Genomic DNA, 20554 nt, shown 5'->3' on the forward strand with positions numbered 1-20554 from the left:
CAACAATTACAAATTCCCTCCTCAAAGCCAGAAGGAACTGAGCCATCTAAAATGCCTTCAAAGGAGGAAAATGAAAGGCAGTAATGATGGCCGTTTGAGAGGGGGACTTGATAGACTGATCTCAGATTGATAGCAGGAGGGGATGAGTTGAATAATTTGATTTTCTATCATGAATATCAAGACGAGTATTTACACAATGAAAAAAAACCCCACTTACCAAAAGAATCACAAATACACACACGAAACCACCAACTTGTCTGGCTAATCAGCACTGATTAAGTTAACCCTGTGGTACATTAATATTTGTTTCATTTATTGCCCACTTTTGATAGGCTTCTGAAAGTTATAGCCTTTGGAAATGTTTACCGGATTCTACTTAAAAGTCAGAAATGCAAGGCCACCAAAAGAAGATGTAATATTGCGGTCAATCAGTAACCAAACTTCTTTTTCCCGAGCCCAGATTGGATTTTGATATGTGTTTTTATGAATCAGTTTTATTTTCCCCAAATCAGCTCATGATATAAAAGGAAATGCACTGTGCCCAGGGGATTGCCTATAAGTTGTAGTAGGACCAAGGTGAAAAAAAAATGTATTACAAAAGAAGCTAGATAATAACACCCCACTATAAATCGATACTATATTTAAAGGCATTCACAAAGATTGTCCCTCGGCTCATGCATTTCTCTCCCTGCCCCCAATAAAGAAATTCAACAACCCTTTAGAACAGAAGTGCCTGACTAACTCAGTATAAAACATGGGACAGAGCCTTTGTTGTGTGTTGTTGCAACCACATTTTCAAGGGAAAGAAGGAATTCTTTGAGAATTAGGAAGAATCATACTGTATTTTTTTCTTTCTGTAGTAATGACATTAGCGTAAGAGATGTATGGCACATCAGTAGCAGTTTTGTTGGCACCAAAAGTGTGGGCCATTCCAGCAATATGTGAGGAAGGGACACAGGGGTTGGGAGCATTCTTGGGCTGCTGAAGGCTGCCATTTTCCTAGGAGCAAAGCTATGCCATGACATAGCTTGGTTCACAAGCAGTTTCTTGTGGGGAGGTATGGGGGAATGGTCCCCCATAGTTTCCAAAAAATACCATGAAGGATGCTACATAGTGATAAGTTTACTGTGTCCAGGGGCACGGTGGGGGGAATCCAATGACTGCTGCCAGCTGGGAGTAGCTGAAGGGATTACAATGTGGCTGGAAGTAGCTCCACTGGCTCTGCCACAGCTGTGAGATACAGGGCCTGCATCGAAGGTAGGCATAGCCAGGCATCTGCTCACGGTCAACATCCCAGCTGGGGCTCCACTGACAAGAGTCGCCTGGACCTGCTGCCCCTTTTCACCATCGCAGCCTGCTTGCTCATCTGTCTCTTGCTCTGGCCCAAACAGGGATGGAAGTATCTGTCCATTTTCCCCCCTCTCCATTTCTCGTTTTTCTCACCTTGAGTTCAGTTCTCCACCTTTCCATATCAGTTTGTGATTTTTTTAAAGTCCTCGTGAAAATTCAGCAGCATTTTGGTGCGCACTTCTAACTTAGATGTGTTTGCATGCGGTTTTGACTAATATACATATTTTTCCAAAGCCATGTCCCCTAATATAATGCATTCTTGTATGTTGCTTTCAAGAATATATCCATTTTTGTTTTTGCACGCTTAACACTTCTATGTACATTTTTCTACACATGACGTGGCTGGAGAACTGCATTGCAAACTTCAGAGAAGTGCCAATTTTGAAGGATGGCTGTGTATTGTATTGTTTTGGGAAGTGGAAATTAGGTACGTTTGCCTTTCAATGTGAACTGAATAAAATTTCTCCTCCGTCCCTACCTGGATCTGTTCCTCCTCTTCATCATTACAACCTCCTTATTCATCTGCTTCTCACTCTGGCCCAGTCAATGGCGGATCAGTAGACAACAGATGATCGGTAGGTGCCACTGCCTTGCTTGCTCATAGGCTTTCTACTGGCAGCAAGCAAGGGGTAGCAATGATGAGAAAGAGGAGCAGGAGCTTTAGATGATGGTGATGACAAGCAAGACAAGACTCATGGTGGGGGCTGGACCCTTGGAGGGTATCTTGACCAAGGCCCCTCCAAAACATGGAGCCAACACTGGTGAGATAGACAACAAGCAAACAGGGCCTTTGAATTTTCTCTCCCCTTTCACACACAAGCACTGCATCACCTCAAAAAGTTCACAAGAGGTCTGTTTTGTCCTGTCCCATCCTGTTACATGCCATTGCATCCTGTCCTGTTTTGTGCTATTCTGTCCCATCCCATTGTACACATTTTGTACATATTTTGTGTTCACTTTTCACATAGGAAACACACTTTTCAATATTTTTCAGTGTATTCCACTGTAAAATACATGTTTTTCATGTGCCTTTCACATAAAATGTGTATTTTTCTGTGCAGTTTTTGCCAACTGAAAATGCATGGTAAAATCCAGAGGAGTGCATAATCTAACTAGGAGTTGCATTCTGATGTGCAAGGGAAGTTCAGGAGAATCATATTGGGTTGGTCCTCTCCAAAAATTGGATCAAATGATTTCCTCTCCCATCCCTAGGCAAAATAAATCCATGGGGAAAAAGAACAAGAATTGCACCAGCTACAATTTCAGGGAGATTTATTTGTTTGTTTTACGTATTAAATTTATATCCCACCCTTCCTCCCAGAAGGTGCCCATGGTAGCAAAGAAGCAATAATACACTAAAAACATATATAAAAATCCTTAAACCAAAGCGTTTTTTTTAAAAAGATCTTACAAACAAAACATCTTTAAAAATATCTTTTAAAAACATCTTTTAAAAAATCTTACAAACAATTCCAGCACAGATGCAGACTGGGATAAGGTCTCCACTTAACAGGCTTGTTGAAACAGGAAGGTCTTCAGTAGGTGCTGAAAAAGCAACAGAGATGGCGTCTGTCTAATATTCCAAAGTGAATTTTAAAGGGTAGGTGCCACAACACTAAAAGTCTACTTCCTATGTTGTGTGGAACAGACCTACTGATGAGAGGCCCTCACCTGCCATGAGCATTGATTGAGTGGGTATATAAGGTGTAAGATAATCTTTCAGGTACTCTGGTTCCAAGCTGTATAAGGCTTTATATACCAAAAACAGCACCTTGATCTTAGCCCAGTAGCTAATGGGTAGCCGGTACAATTTCACTGAGGAGGCCCTCACTGTCCTGCCCCAGTGAGCAGTCACACCATTGCACAACTTGCAGCTTCCAGACCAACCTCAAGGGTAGCCCCATATAAAGCACATTACAGTAATCCAGCCTGGAGGTTACAGTGCAGGGACAGCAGTGATCAGGCTATCCCGTCCAGAAACTGCCATAGCTGTCTCACCAGCTAAAGCACTCCTAAACATTGAGATCACCTGGTCCTCTAGCAATAAAGATGGTTCCAAGCGCACCTCCATACTAAGAACTTGCTCTTTCAGAGGAAGTATGACCACATTGAGCAATTGTCTGAACTCAGGAACCACCAACCCATGGCACCTGCATCTTGCTGGGATTCTGACTCAGTTTATTGGCCCTTGTCCAGCACACCATCAAGTCCAAGCATCAGTCCAGGGCTTGCACAGCCTCCCCTAATTCAGATGTTACCAAGAAATAGAGCTGGTTACCATAAGTGTATTGCTGATACCTCTCCCCAGATTCTTTACTTATTTATTTATTACATTTATTTATTTATTAGGTTTGATTCCTCCCAGTAAGAGTCCAGGGCAGTAATCTCTTAATAACCACTCCCAATGGCTTCATATAAACAGCATCAGGAACAAGATGGTACCCTAAGGCATGCCACAGTACAACTGCCATGGAGCCAAAACACAATCGTCCAAGACTATTCTTTGAAAATGACCCTGGAGATAGGATTAGAACCACTGTAAAACAGTGCCTACGATACCCATCTACCAAGTCGGCTTAGAAGAATACCATGGTCAATTGTATGAAAAGCCACTGAGAAACCAAGTAAGAATAACAGGGTCACACTCCATGTGTCCTTCTCCTGACAAAGGTCATCCATTAGGATAACCAAGGCCAATTCAGTCCCATAACCAGGCCTGAACCCAGACTGGAACAGGTCAAGATAATCTGTTTCATCCAAGAGTACTTGCAATTGTTGCGTCAAAACTCCCTCAGTCACCTTCCCTAAAAGGGGAGTATTTGCGACCTGTCACAAACCAGAGGGTCCAGGTTGGGCCTTTTCAGAAGTGGTCGGATCACTGCCTCTTTCAGGGTGGTTGGGATCACTCCCCCCTGCAAAGACACTGTGACCGCACCCTGTATCCATTCGGGCATACCCCCTCAGCAAACTTTAATAAGCCAAGAAGGGCAAGGGTTGAGAAAACAAGTTCCTGGCAACATCATCTCAAACATGTACTGACAACCAGTGGGGTGGAGCCATAGCAATAGCCTCCCAACAGCAGATTCACTTACCAGGAGGGAGAGGAGGATGGAAGCAAAGTCATGAATGTGTGTGCACTAGCAGGAATGTCAGATTGGCTCCATTGGAGCATTCACACAGCCCCAACCAGTAAGTGGCAGTGACCATGCTGCCAGGAGTCTATTGCTGTGACTCCATGCCATTGGGTGAGCCACTCCTGTTGACAGGGATCCTTTGGATCCTGAGATAAGGATTCTCAGACAAAGTGTTTTGGAGGCTGTAGCCACATAAAGCTTCCAGGACTACCGGTATAACGAAACATTCTCATTTCTTTTTTCTTCGTTTTCTCTAATAGCTTTCAAGAGCCGGATGTATGGGCTTCTTTAGAAATGTTAGCTTTTGAGATGACTTTGAGCGAGCCAGCAAAAAAGAAAAGCAGGAGCCAAATCTTTTGGAAGGAGATCACAGATGTCACATCGGGGGGAAAGTGAAAAATAAAGAGTCAAGAACTTTGTGATCGGAGAGAAATGTGTCTTATCTGCATTCTGTTAAAAAAAAGAAAGTATCACAAGCAACAAAGGGTCTTTGGAACAAGTGTGTAATAAACGGAACTTGACCTTACTGCTAGTAAGCCATAACATTCCTATCCCAGGAAGCCCTCTATGCAGAACCTGTTTGAATTAGAGCCGAATCACATGAGCCCCACACACCACCAAGAAATCTGGAAAGATAAAGCTCAGGAACACTTTGCTACTTGATTCTGCTGACTATATAAACTAGCTTCCTTTCTCTTACTACTGATAGAGGGTCAGCTCCAGGTTTGAGGAGGGCCGTGATTAAAGTGGCCCCTGAAGAAGTTACCCTACATCAGTACCTTTTTCTGCCTGGGGACTTACCCACTGAGTACTACCCCCTCCCTCCCTCCCCAACTGACACCACTGGGGAATCTGCAGAACCATCTTGCCCTGAGGGATATGAGAAGAAACAGTAACAGCTTCTTCTTAAACAAACAAGCTGGTTTCCCCCCCCCATTTTATTGTAACTTTTTTTTTAAAAAAACAATAATACTATTGTAATAATCATATGTAAACTGCTTTGTGAGGTCCACCTGAAAAGTGGTATATACATGTCTTAAGTAATAAATACTGCCTTAAGCATGCATTAAGTAATAATAAACACTGCCAATGTACAGCAATGGCATCCAGGGGCATTGTGGGTAATTTAAAATAATGGTTTGTAGCCACAGCACCTGATAGAGGGGGACCAGAGCAGGCATCAGTTCTGTTGGCCACTATGGCTGTGACCTCCCCAAAATTCCCCATCCTGTTTGTAGGTGACAAAACCAAGGAAGTAGAGTGAATTTGCTGAATATTTCCTGGAGGCAAAAAGTATCTTACAACAGTTTTGAGATGGCTGAAAAAGAACAGCTCTCAGAAAATTCTCTTTGGAAACATTTTAACTCATTTAATGCAAAAGGAAACTTTGTTGTTAGCTCCTTCTCATTTGGATCAGTGGGCGAAAAGAGGACTGAAAGGAGTAGGGACAAAGCCCATTGCTTCCTTCAACATTATTAAAATAATATTAAGCAATTCACTAATTGGCAAAAAACCTTGCGGATTAAGAATGCACATATAGCCAACAGATATTTCTATCAAACCTTTAAAAGCAGGGAAATTGGGCAGCTATAGTGCATGCACCAGGGGAGCAGGATAGCTGACCTCCTCTCTGAGATATTATACTACCCTACAAATTTGTCAAAATGCAGGCACATTTTGGGTTGGTCTTTCACAGTCCAATCCACTTCCTGTGTAGCTTAGAAGAATTTGGTAATGTGCCTCTGAGCATAATGGGAGTGGTGGGAATACCTGCCATCTCCAAAGATGGAGAATTACATTTTTGTATGTTTGTTGGTGTTCTTACTTTGCTTCTTTTTTGTGTTACTACTGTTTCTACAGAGAATCTAACCTAGAAAATTATATCTCTCTCATTATTCATCCTAGAAATCTGTGCCAAATTTATTTTTATTAATTTCAAAGCCTTTTTATTGGTCAATGTCATATGATAGGGAAGGTGGCTTTTTGTGTTTCAAACAGGAGGTTATGTTCTCTTTCTATTTTGGGTGCATTAATAGTTGAATCTGAAACTGCAGTTTGATGCACAAGATGCATGTGTTCAGGATGTTATGTTTAAAGCACTTCACTTAAGGAAAGGTGGGCATGGTCAATTAAAAACATACAGCAAACCAAGAATTTTGCTAGAATATATTTCACCTCCCACGGTTTTAACTTGTGCAAACTGAGACAATCCTGATGTCCACTGGAGACTATAGCTGCCCAATTTCCCTGCTTTTTAAAGTTTGATAGAAATATCTATTGGCTATAGGTACGTTCTTAAACTGCAAGGATTTTTACATATTAGTGAATTTTTCTGCTTTTTAATCCGGGCGGTAAGAAATCCTGGGCAAGTTTGCTGAGAATGCATTGATCATTTGCATGCTTATAGAGTACAGTGGGATTTACTCCCCTGCAATCATGCTTAGGATAGGTGAAACTGAACAGAGGGGATGGAGAAAGGGGAGGAGGAGGAGGGAATGGAGGAAGTTCAGAGGTGAGGAGGGGGAGGGGGATAGGCAGAAGGAGGAGGGGAGGAGAAGGACAGTTTGATCATTTACATGTTTATTGAATTCAGTGCGATTTATTCCCGTGCAATCATGCTTGTGGTAGGTAAAACTGACCCTGGGGAGGAGGGAGGGAGGGCTGGAGTGGGCAGGGGAGGAGGAAGAAGGAAGAGGGGAGGGGAGGAGGAAGGGAAGGAGAGGAGAAGGAGGGGAAAGTCAGGTCTGATCATTTGCATGATTATTGAGTTCAATGGGATTTACTCCCATGCATTCATGGTTAGAATATGTAAAACTGAACATGGAGGAGGAGGAGGGGGAGGGGAGAGGAGAGGGAAGGAGAAAGGGAGGGGGAGTGGAAGGAGGAGGAGGGGGAAGGAGAGGATTTAAAGGGGAGAGGGAGGGGTGAAGGAAGGGGGAGGGGAGGAGCAAAAGTGAGGTGAATGGAGGGAGGAGGAGGGGAGGGCAAGTTTGATCATTTGTATGCTTATTGAGTTCAATGGGATTTACTCCCATGCAATCCTTTCCAAAAGGACAGCATTGTGAACAGTATCATTGCTTTTCAGGGTTTCCCTCACCTTTTCATTTTATAGCAAGCACATGTAGCCTCCCAACCAAATTTAAGCCAAAGCTGTCCCTGAGCACATCCACACCAGACCTTTATTCCACTTTAGACAATCATGGCTCCCCCCAAAGAATCCTGGGAAGTTTGGTTAGTAGATGCCCTGTTCCCCTCACAGAGCTTCAATTACACTGGATGACTGTTAAACCACTCTGGCCACTGGAGCTTTGTCAGGAGAATAAGAGTCTCCTCTCAGCACCTTTTACAAACTACACTTCCCAGGATTCTTTGGGAGAAGCCATGACTGCCTAAAGTTCTGGTGTGGATGTGGCTCCCTGATTAGGCAAGCCAAGCAGCTGGAAGTCTGGCTTTTAGAACACTGACAGTTGGTTATTATTGAGTATGCCTGGCCTTATCATTGAATTCAATGCTAAATTTCTTAAATTAATTAAAAAATCAACCAGGCATTTTTCTTTAACTTTTAAACTGCAGAAGATGAAAGTCAGAGTATGGGGCAAGGTCAGTAATAGGATTACAGGTACTCTGTGAACATGACTGATTTTTAATGAATTTCAACAAATTATGAGAACTCTGACAGAAAAATGTCCAAAAGGGGTCTGGATTTCCCCCCCTCTTTTCACACTTTGAACTTTCAATTTTGTCTGACTGTTTTGTGTATCACCATGAAAAATCAGAGAGTTGTTTAGCAAACGTTTCTGAGTTCAGGACTATACATTTTGTAAGGTTTTGTTTTGAAATGAGCTTATGGGAAGCATCAGAATGGCATGGGGGTATTTTCAATTTAATATTGTGGAATGTGAAAAATGCATGCTAGCTATAGTATACAGCCACTCTTGTGGCTGTATAATAATGGACTCTGGGTTTAGCCTGAACTTTCAAGGAGCTGTCCAAGGTGACAAGCCTATTTTGGGAATAGGTTTCAGCACATTGGACAGCTTTTGGAAGTCCACATTAAAACCTGGAGCAGATTCACTGCCCCAGTAACATTAACGCAACCAATCTCCACTGGTTTGGGATGTTTCCCTCTCTCCCTTACAATCCCCATGACCCCCTTATATCAGCACATTTAAGGGGTGTGGGGGCCTGCAGTGGGAGAGGAAATAGCCAAAATTGCTTCCCTTCTCCTTCTGCTAATGGAAGCCTTACTGTCACTTAAACAGCACTGCTGGATACAACCTCATGGACACCGGTCTATTTTATTCATGGGCAGAAAGGTGGAGGGGTCATTTAACTGATTATTCTTCTTGGAGTCTGAAACAGTTTGAGAGGAACCAGAAAAATTAAAAAGTTTAAAGAATATGAGAATATTCTGAGAAATTGTGGAAGAGCCCTAGTGGACCCTGCCAGCTGCCTGAAGGGGCCAAGAGTTGGTACTGGACCAGTACTGATATTACCCTTGCACAAAATATTTGTGGAAGAAGGTTAGGAAAAAATGCTTTAAGCTGAAGTTAATGCATTGTCAAACTACAGAAAAATGCAGGGTATAATTCTTTAAGATCTTTGTCTAATATTTTATCCACAAAATGTTGCATCGGTTTGACATTAATTTATATAATAGGGACCGAAAGAGATAATGCCATTTTAGTGGCGATCTACGCTTAATTAACTGGCGGCACTAGCCTGTATCAGAAGAAGCGAATGCTACAGAAATAGAGCCTGTTTATACACCTTCCATCTTGCATTATTGAAAACAAGAAGGCATTATGAGAAATAATAAGCACTCACAGAGCCGGCAACTAACAAATGCATTCAGAGAACTTTCATAAAAGTTTGTAAATACCGTATTGTATGGAAATTCTAGTGCACATTAGCTCACATGTACACCATAAAGTATTTTATTATTTTGAAAAGTGGATAAGATACTTATCTTTTAAATTGGTGTTTAATATTTTATTAGTGCCAGGCACATAATTCTCATCAAATGGAAGGGAACTTTTTTTTGTATGGGTATAAATGTCTAGAGTTTAATATTTCAAAGATAAGTACCTACTTTTGCATCTATCACACAGTGGCTTAATGGAATTTACTTTTTCTTAAATATTTATATCATATATATATTTGGTCGTCAAATGTTTGTAGAATCACCAAGGTTGAACAGATAAGGCAATGTAACCATTAGTGTACAACTTTCTGTAAATTCTCATTAGTCTACAGCAGGGAGAGGGGATTTTTTTTCAGCTGAAGGGCCATATCCCTTCCTAGGAAAGCTTTTGGGTCCAAATGGTAGTGGTGTGCGGGGCCAGAGGCAAAAAGTGGGTGAAGCAATGGGTGTGCTTCTTACCTTTGTATAGTAGGTCACACTCCAGCCACACAAAATTTAGAGGGTTCTCCAGGCAAGAAGAGAAAATAATAGATATTAGTTTAGTTCCATTAATTTCAATGGATCTATTCCTAGTATAACTTAGTTGGATACAATCCTGACTATGGCTTTCTTGTTATTGTATTTATTAATTTGGATTTCAGACATTTTGGACACTGATGGGACAGAAAAGTCAAGTATAAATGTTTACAGACATTTGTGAGAACTCTGGGACATGGTTCCCCATGCATCTGGAGTGATTGCGCTTGCCCAGTGGGATTCACGTGGGTCTAGTGACTCAAAAGTCCTTGGGATGTGCAGACCCCTTCAACCTACCTTTTAGCAGTGTGGCTGTCAAGATGTTAATTGTTGTAAACCGCCCAGACAGCTTCGGCTATGGGGTGGTATATACATGCAATAAATAAATAAATAAGATGTGAGGAAGATCCAGTGCTTGGAATGAACTAATTCAGATTTAACTATCAATTCAAAAATCTTTTAATTTCACCTGAAAGTAGTTTCTATAATTTCCAGGTGGACTGCATATGAATTCAGTTCCTTTTGCAGTGGAACTTTGGGTGATTTGTAATTCAATTTAATTTAAATTTTAATTCAGTAGTGTGGGTGGATGTGGGTTTTCATCACACATAACTCTGTGTTTGATTGTAGCCACTGCAGTCACCCTTTTAAGGTTAAAGATAATAATTGATGGGAAAAATAGATGCTGAAATTGCTCACATTACACTTGGTGTGTGTATATGTTCTACCTTAGTAGAGTGCCTTATAAAATTCTGAAGTCTGGAATAAAATGCTGAGGACCATGCAAATGAATGTGAACTGAACTGAATGGAATTAGTTCCTTTTTGGAGGGGTGAACTGGAACTGGAACTGGAAGTAATTCCTTATTTAAATGAACTTTCCAGGCACTGGGAACACCAGGGAAGCTGCCCCCACTTCCACCTTTGAGCCTGAGTTGGATTATCTGAGGATCTGGAAAGTCTCATATCTGCCACTTTCCCAAGAGCACTGGAGTTGAATAGTCAACTCCATTTTTATGATTCTCAATAAATTGTTTCTTATGGATAGGGATGGGTGACAATTTTGATTGTTTGCATTTGAAGGCGAATCTATCAAATTTGCACTTTCCAAAACCATTCAAGAACCGAAACACAGCCTCCTTTGAAATTTGGACTTATTCAAATTTTGTGATGCAGTTCACCAACCAATGTTTACAAAAATGCATATATTAAGAGAAAGTGTGCACAAAATGGATAGTGAAAATAACATGGAAAAGTGCATTATATTTAAGAAGCGCCTTGAAAAGAATTGTGGATATTAGTCAAAACTGCCTACAAAAATATGTGTTTATTAGGAGAAATTTGCACTAAAATTTTGGAGAATTTATGAAGGGTTTTTTTTTAAAAAAATAGCAAATTGCTACAGAAATGTGGAGAACTGAATAATATTTGAAAAATGAGAAATTGAGAGAATTAAAATTGGCAGATCTTTCCATCACTACTTATGGATGTCATCCATCACTGTGTGAGCAAACCTACCTTCCATTCCCCCTTTACCCCATCAAATCTGCTCTGGAGTGTCCCCAACACATCAAAGCAGATTTTGGGGGTGCACAAGGGACTGTAAGGGGGGAGCCATTCTGTCAATGGAGTTCTGCTGTGGGATGGACATTGTTGAATTTCATCCTACTTTACTGCATAGCACCGTATTCAGTATGTCAATCCATACATCTGCTTTGACTCATTTCCATATTAATCTGTGATGTATTTTTTTTGTAATTGGCACAAAAATTGCATTTAAATATTATGTAAATATATCATTGTTTAAAAATGTGTTTTGATAGTTTTTTGAGCCAAGTAGTGTGCCAGAACAGTCAAGAAGTGCAGAAGCTGGTGGATAAACTTAATTCTGATTAGCACACTTATCTAGGAGGTGTAGAGCAGATCAATTTGCATTCCAGTTTGCTATGATGAATTACTTGATATATGTGTGTGTGTGTGTTTGTTGCTTTAAATTTTAAACCATGAAGCTGGGTTTTTTAATGCTTTGTAAGCCACTTTGGATGGACTTGTCTAGCAAAATGTGTCATTACATAAAATAAATAAAAATAAAATAAGCACAGATAAGCCAACTTCCTCCAAACTAATGGCATTTTAGAAGTACACAGAATTAGGTATGGGGGAGAAATTCAATTCTGTTTGCATTAGTTACTGTAAACTGCCCAGAGAGCTTCGGCTATGGAGCGGTATATAAATACACTAAATAAATAAATAAATAAAATAAAGTCAAACCTACATAATTTGCACTTTCAGATCAAGACACAAACTGAAACACAGCCATCCTTCAAAATTTGCACTTCTCTGAATTATTGAATGCAGCTCTCCAGCCAAGCAACACGTACAAAAAGGCACATATGAAAGTGCATAAAATACACAGATTAATGAAAGTAACCAAAAAAAAGTATATTATGGGGAAATTGCTTTGCTAAGATGTATATATTAGGCAAAATTGCATATGAACATGAGCAGTTAGAACAAGCTTGCACTGAAATGCTGATGAATTTTCCTGAGGACTTTTTTTAAACTGCAAATTAATGTGGTAATGTGGTGACTTGAACTTAAGATGGTAAAAACCCAAAACTGACAGATTCACCCGTCCCTGCACAGAACAAACATCCATGAGGCGATGACAACGACAAAATATTTCTGGTGACTTCAAATGCACAAGGGGGCCAAATGAAATAAAGGCCACTGTCTCCTATTTCCAGAATAATCCACAGGCAGCATCTTCCAGGTTGTGTAATACTGCAAACTGTTTCATCAGTTCTGAGAAATGCTTTCTGATCCATGCTGATACAATTACCTAGCCTTTATTGGCAATTTAGACCTCTTTTAGGGGCATTTTAGAGCAAATGATGTTTTCTTGATATTTTAAAAAAGCAGGGCTATTTGCTGTACCTTTGGGATAAGGTGGAAATGGAGTTACAGGCTCATTAAATATCTGATTGGTACAATGTGGTTTTTGTTCCATGTGAACTAAGCGACCAGAAACCAAGCACTTTCTAGGAAGACTTGCTCCCTCTTGCAGTCATATGGTATATTTTACATATATATATTTCTCTAAAACAATTAACTATCATTCATTAAAACATAGGCAAACTTTATAAAGGTCTTAAAATCATTCTCTGTCCACACTGGGCTTTAGAGTGAATCCAAACAATCAGTACATGGCATGACACAGTTCCCCCAGGAGTGTACCAAGTCAGGCCCCTCTGCACTAGACATTGAAAACAATATCATACCACTTTAAAAGTCATGACTTCCCCCAAAGAATCATGGGAACTGTTTATTTTATTTATTTACTATACTTATATACCGCCCCATAGCCGCAGCTTTCTGGGTGGTTTACAGTAGCTAAAAACATTAAAACAAATATACAAATTTAAAAACACATATTTTAAAAACAATTTAAACATTTAAAACAATTTAAAACACATGCTAAAATGCCTGGGAGAAGAGGTGTGTTTTTTTACAAAATATTTTACAATATAAAACATTTTCCCAACAAAAATCATACACAGATATTTATAATTAAAGAGCCAATTACACAGAAGGGGAGAACTGTATGCACAGAGATAACCAGTCCCCTTTTACTTTAGAAAAGAATGAAGTGGCAGAAGGATAATTAAGACATAGATCCTGCCATGAACTTGTGAAGTGCTTCAAAGTAAACCCCATTTCTGCTACCCACCCCAGATGCATCCCTACTTGCATCCATATAGCACTGGAGAGCTACTCCTTCACTCACCTCCCTGGATAGGGTGGGAAGAAACAAGCACTGTAGAAAATATGATATGCTGGTGCTCAGTGAGGTACTTCCAGTCATTTTGGGTTGTACCTTGAAGCTGGCAGCATCTTGTAAAGCCAAGCGTCCAGAATTCCACACCATGATTCATCCCTTTGAAAAATATTCTCCTAAATAGAATTGCCATGTACAACAATGTGCCAAAGACACTACCACTCAGTCTGTGCAACATTAGCACACATATCTAGTTTCTCTCCTCTATCCCAAAAACATTCTAGTTGTACACTAGGCATGGGACTACAGAAGCAGTTTGCTGTTTTGAAGTTGTGCCCACTGAATGTTAGCGCAGAAGCATAAACGTTTTCCTGCTCAATGGATTTGCTTCCCCTGTAGAGAGCAAATCTAGAACACTAAGAGAGGCAACACTAGCCAGTTAACTGCTCTTGAACACAAGTTACGATTCCATAGTGGTAGGTCCAACACAAAACATAAGGGAGTGATTGGCTCTGAAGACGACTGAAAATGGATGCATGTGTGGTTCTCGGAAACTTTTTGTGTGTGGGGGGGGGAGAGAGAAAGAGGACACTGCCTGAATGAGGTGCGTGTGTGTGTGCTGGGTGGGAGGAGGAAAGAAAAAGATCAGAGTTGATGAGGGCCCAGCCTGCACTCACAGGGGAGCCCATCCAAGAGTCACTGCTGAATGCCAAAAGCCTGTAGCAGTGTGGGAAGGTCCCAGGCATCAGCCACCCCATAAAGGTCACTCTGGCCGAGCATGGAGAGAACCATACGGAGGGTGCTCCAGATGTTGTCGGACATGGCACTCTGGGGGCCCCAGCTCTTCTGCTGCATGTGCAAGGCCTCTAGGAAGTGCTCCACAGCACTTGATGGTTAAGAATGCTGAGAGTTGTTAGGAGATCCCTATTCCCCTCACAGAGCTGCAGTTCCCATGGTATTTTAATGTTCAATATTATGGCTCTGTGAGAGGAGCAGTGGTCTCCTAACAACTCTCAGCACCCTTAACAAACTACAGCTCCTAAGGATTCTTTGGGGAAAGCCCTGACTGTTTAAAGTGGTATAATACTGCTTTGAATGTACAGTATAGGTGGGCCCCCAGGTATGTACATGGGGGACCATATTTGAATATTTTCTACAGCTGAAGGTTTCCCAGAATGTGCAACATCAGGAGAGAGGCTTGGTTCAGATATTAGATTGCAAATTTAAGTGAAAATATACGTAGTAACATGCTAGTTGTTTTGGTGAATTTTCACCTTTAAGGAAAGAGATATTCTGGGGAATAGCCCTAAACTATTCCTAAGAAGTATTTAGTCCAGTTGCAGGGACAATTTGGCCCTCCATATGTTGCTCGATTATAAGTCCCATCATCCCTGGCTGATGGGAGTTGTAGTTCAGCAACATTTGGCAGGCCAAAAGTTCCCTACACCTAATTCAATTAATCTCTCCTCAGAGAGGATTCAAGCAGAAAGGCATAAACTAGTACCCTGATGGGACTAAGAGATGGCACTGAGCTGAATCTATCAAATGCACACATTCTGAAATCAGATGAGAACTGAAACACAGCCATCCTTTGAAATTCACACCTACCCAACCAAAGAATGTTTACAAAAAATGCATGTATTAGGGAAAACTGAATAAAATGAATATATTAGTGAAAATAACATAGAAAAATGCCTTTTATCAGGGGGAAATGCTTACAAAAATGTGTACATAAGTCAAACTGCATACAAAAATGTGTTTATTAGGAGGAAGTCTCACTAAAATGCTGAAGAATGTTCATGAGGATTGTGTGCGTTTGTATAATCACACACACACACACACATACATACATAAAATCCCAAATTGCTGTAGAAATGTGGAGAGCTGAATTTAAGATCAGAAAAAAATGAGAAACTGGGAGAACCAAACCTAACAGATCCTTCCACCCCTAGCTACGAGGCTAACGTCCTTGTACTGGGCACAGTTTTGGCATGGGTGGTACCTTCAGTCAAGCAGTCTCCCAAACTGGGCGGTATAGGCCACAGGAGAAGATTCTACCTATGCATTTTGAATTGGCTCCTGAAAACCACCACTGAATAAGCCTCCATAAATTCTCTCGGTTATCTTTTCCATGTATACTGTGCTTTGGAAGGGCATCCACTTACCTGTTTGAATCGATAGGATGCTGGATCTGCCCCAGTTCCAAAGGACACCTTCTCGATGCCCACATTTGACAATCCAGGTTTTCAAAGAGCTGCTCCGTTGTTGGAAGATTGATATTCTGTTTTTGAGTCAGTTGTCACCATCTGATTTTTAGTGTGTGTGGCATGGTGGCCTGAGCAAATAAGTAAGTAACATTCTGGAGAAGTGTAATAGCCCAGGAGCATACTATTGTGATAAATAAAAGCTGCTAATTTAAAACTCTTTTAGCCAGAAGTGTGATATGTCTCGAGATAACTATTGTGGTAAATAAAATCTGTTAATTTAAGTCTTATAATAAGAGAAAGCTTCCTGCTGTTAGTGACTGACACAAAACGTAGCATTAAAATCTAATCATTTTTTGGCTGCAAGCAGACTTTGGCTGCAAGTAACAGCTCTGCTAACTTTTAAGCAGCAAACTGCTAAGAAATCCACATTTTCAGTAGGAGCAGACCCACACACAACAGCCCCCACTCGACTCTGAGCTACGACCTACTCCATTTGCACAAAGTTTCTTTTCTATGATTCATATTTGCATAAAGTTCCAACAAAGTAATAGTTTCTTTTCCCCCATCTGGTTCTCGCCTTACGGCTAACTTTTCTTACTTCATTCAGACCAAAAAATAGGATTGTCCACAACTACTTCAGGGAGGACTGGCTTTGCACGGGGTGTGGGGGTGGCCCATTTTGGTGCAGCCCTGTTCCACTGACTCATGCCCATTATCCCCACTGAAAGAGCCTACACATGTACAAGTGGTACACATATAGCTCCTGGCTATATAAAAGCAGCCCTCCTCACCCCGCCACCCAATTGTGGATACATAGCCTATGTTTACAGGGTTGGTACAGTAGCCTTAGGACTTCAGAGTTATATGGGGAAGGCCTATAGCTGAGTGGTAAATCACATACTTTGCACACCAAAGGTCCCAGGCTTAGTTCCTGGCATCTCCAGGTAAGAATGAGGGAATCTGTCTATTTTGGTTTCTCATTTTCCCCATTTCCAGTTCTCCACATTTCCACATGAATTTGTGATTTATTTATTTTTTAAAAGTCCTCTTGAAAAGCAGACTTTTAAAGAAATAAATCACAAATTCATGTGGAAAGGTGTGAATTTCTCCTAATATACACATTTTGGTATGCTGCCTGATACACACATTTTGCAAAGCAATTTCCCCTAATACAATGTATTTTGCATGTTATTTTCACTAATATATGCATTTCTATGCATACTTTACCCCCAGTATATGCATTTTTGTACACAGTTGTGTTGTGTGTGATTGCAATCTATTGTAGGCCACATTGAGGATCTTTTGATAGAAATGTGGGATATAACTCTTTCAAATAATGAATGGATTATCTTTAGTAACTGGAACCATCACTGTCCCAACATGAAAACAGCAGCATGGCGAGAGAGTTCTAAGATGATGCCTATCAGTTGCCATCATGTCTTATGACGAATTAAATGGAACAAAAAAACATTTTTAAAGGTATCTGAGAAGGTGATCGGATGAACAATCATGAAAATGTTATATTTTACATCATCTTTGAAGTGGGAAGCTTCAGCTATGACTGTACAAGGGCAAATGTAGTCTAGCCTCAGTGACCCCTGCCCTGATATCTTCCAGATTAGACTAATGTAATCTGTTATACATGAGGTTGACTATGAACATGGTTTGAAAACTGCACTTAATCCAAAATACAGTTACATGGCTGTTAAGGAAGCGGGCGCTACAATCACATCATGCCCATTGTGATGGCACCCAGTTCACTCCTAGCCTCAATTCAAAGGGTACTTTTGACCTTTGAAGACCTTCTTGATTTGGGACCAAGATACATGAAGGTCCACTTGTCTCCCCCTTCCCCATGCCTGTCCAAACACCAAGTTCCTCAATGGATCTTTTTTGGGGGTGTTCCTTCAACATCTACAGTTCTGGCAGCTACAGGAGAAATACCCTACTTGGTGATGGCACACCAACTGTGGAATGATACCCCCAGGGAGACTCACCTGGCACCCACCTTGAAGTCAGTTCGGCAACAAGCAAAAACCTTTTGATCTTCCCAAGTTTTTTTTTTAAATCTTCCATCATTGCTTTCATGCTGCTGGGATTTGTGTTTAATTTAATTAACTGTTCTTATATTGTGGCATTTTAAAGTTTTGGGCATTTTTTTGCTTTGTTTTCTTGCAACCTCAACTTTTGAGTAATCCCATTGAAGAGCAGGGTATAAACCACTTAAACAGAAAAAGACACTGCACATTTCCAATGCTCTATCATTCAGAGGAAACAAAAACCAGGCAACCTCTGCCCTGGGACCTTTCAATGCTTGTGGAAAACAGTGTTGGCAGAAGTGGGTCTTGGAGTGGGCACAATTGCCGTATTAACTGCCCAGGTCACTGTTGCTTACCAGGAGTGAGAGGGAGAGGCACTAGGGAGGGTGCATAGGTACATGCACGAACAGAAACTATATGCCAAATCTGCCAGTGCATTTGCACCATGTTGACCTTCCCACTACCTCTCCCTGCCCTCTCTCTTTGTCCCATGAAGCAGCCGTGACCCACCTGCTAGGAAGTTCGGATAGCAGCTCTGCCTCACCTGGTTTCTGAGTGTTTCCACATTTTTGGAGCAAAATGCCTTCAGCAGCGGGCCCCTCCTCATCCTCCTCACAGCTCTTCCTGCTTCCCATTGGCTTGCCTGCTGGGTCCAGTCCATACAACTTCCCAGAAGGAAAGAGAATGGCAAGTGGAAGTTGCTTCTCTGTCTCCTTGCTCTTCCTCCTTGCTCTGGTGTTTGGCAATGGGGTGTGGCCCTTAGCAAGGGCTGAACTCCAGGCCCACGGCCAGCCCAGAGGAGAAGTGAGGAATGCATAATATAATGGGGTAAACCAGGGTGGTGGACATTTTCAGCCCAATGGCCACATTGCATCGCGGGCAACTTTCCAGGGGCTACATGCCAATTGATGGGCAGGGCCCGAGGCAAGAGCGGGTGGAGCAATGGATGTGATTTGTCTGTGCAAAAGCCAGAGGTTTCTACACCATCTCCACACACAGTCTCATACATGTCTCCTCAATGTATTGTCGAATCAGGCAAGCAAGAGGCATCGCCTTTCAAGGACATGTTCCAGTTAGGCAAAAGCATTCAGGGGGGTGCAAAATAGGGCTGGGGGGATATGGCTTGGGTAGAGTCCCAAGGGCCGGACGAAGAGGTCTGAAGGGCCTCATTCAGTCCCCAGCCCTGAGGTTCCCCAGCCTAAGGGTAAAAACAGAAAGATACTGGTAATAATACAGAAAAGTCTTTTCGTAGGGATTCAGTATCATGAGACTGGTTTTCATAAGCTGTTTGTATAAATTCTAATGTCTTGTCCCTCTGTTTTCCTGCCACCCCATCTCTACCAAAATGATTTATTTATTTTTTTAGAAAAAGATTATGGTATGTGCAGCACAGTATTTAAGTATTTGTTCTGTTAATTTCTTAAAAACAAATTGGGTTCGCAGTAAATATAAAACGTGGGACGGCTACATTAGTCAAGCAGCAGGGAGGCAATTTCCTAACCGTTATCACACAGAAAGCTCCATTTGCAGAAGAATTCCCAGGGAAAAAAAAAGTCATCCAAACTGCTATTTGCTCGATTATAAAACTCTTCTAAAAAATCCAATACAGAAAGGAAGTGGGGAGAAATTCTAATATCTACAGCTCCCCCCACCCCTCAGATAATTAAACCAAACTTATGGGACAAAATGGTATTGAATGACAATGGAAATTTGGGGAAGAAAGTCTTTCTTTCACTCTTAGTTACTTTCTAGGGAATTGTAGATGAGTGATGATGGCCACAGCATTGTGAGTTGATTTGCAAACAACCAGGCACAACAGGAAGGCAACAGCACTCAGCAGTTAGACACAGATCAGAGCAAACACTGGTCTTATTTATTTATTTAAAATAAATAGAGAGACTCTGTGTTTGGGCATCAGGGGATGACTATTTTCATCTGCCTTGGAAAAAAAGTCAGGATCTAATCAGACCTGATATGATTCTAAATATATATATAACTGCTTACACAATTCTTTACCTGAAGTTTTAATTTTTTCTACACATCAAAATAGAAGAGATTGTCTCTCATCAAGTCGAAACGCATTTGGCGTATTTTGGCATATTATTTGAGATTTGTGCATTTTACCTTTGCATTTTATATTTCTGTATGTGTACACCTCTGCATTTTATTGCTCTGTTGTCACTGGGAGTGTATGTATATTTTGTCTGCAGAGGTAACAATTCACATCACAACCTGTGTAGTAAAGCGCATGAGCATTTGAAACTGGGCATTATTGTTCATTCTGTCAGCTATTAGCCAAGACTATATTTTTCGCTATTCATTTCTATATATATATATTTAGAATCATATCATGTCTCGTTAGACCTTGGCTTTCTTTGCTTTTCTTTCTTTGGTCTTTGGTCAAGGATTGTTTTCTCCAGGTCAGTTTTTTGTTCACCTGCCTTGCCCCACCCTCCAGTCCTAAGAGAGCCACTTCCTGAAGACTTTCTTGCCTTTTGGGTTGAGGCAGAAGGCGCAGGAGGATGGAAGAGACTGTTCTATCGGCTTCAGGGGTTGCTTCTGGATATTTTGGCTTGAGATCATTGTTGAGCTTTATGCTCATTTACA

The sequence above is a fragment of the Rhineura floridana genome, chromosome 13 (genome assembly GCF_030035675.1).
Source record: "Rhineura floridana isolate rRhiFlo1 chromosome 13, rRhiFlo1.hap2, whole genome shotgun sequence".
NCBI classification, from domain to species: Eukaryota; Metazoa; Chordata; class Lepidosauria; order Squamata; family Rhineuridae; genus Rhineura; species Rhineura floridana.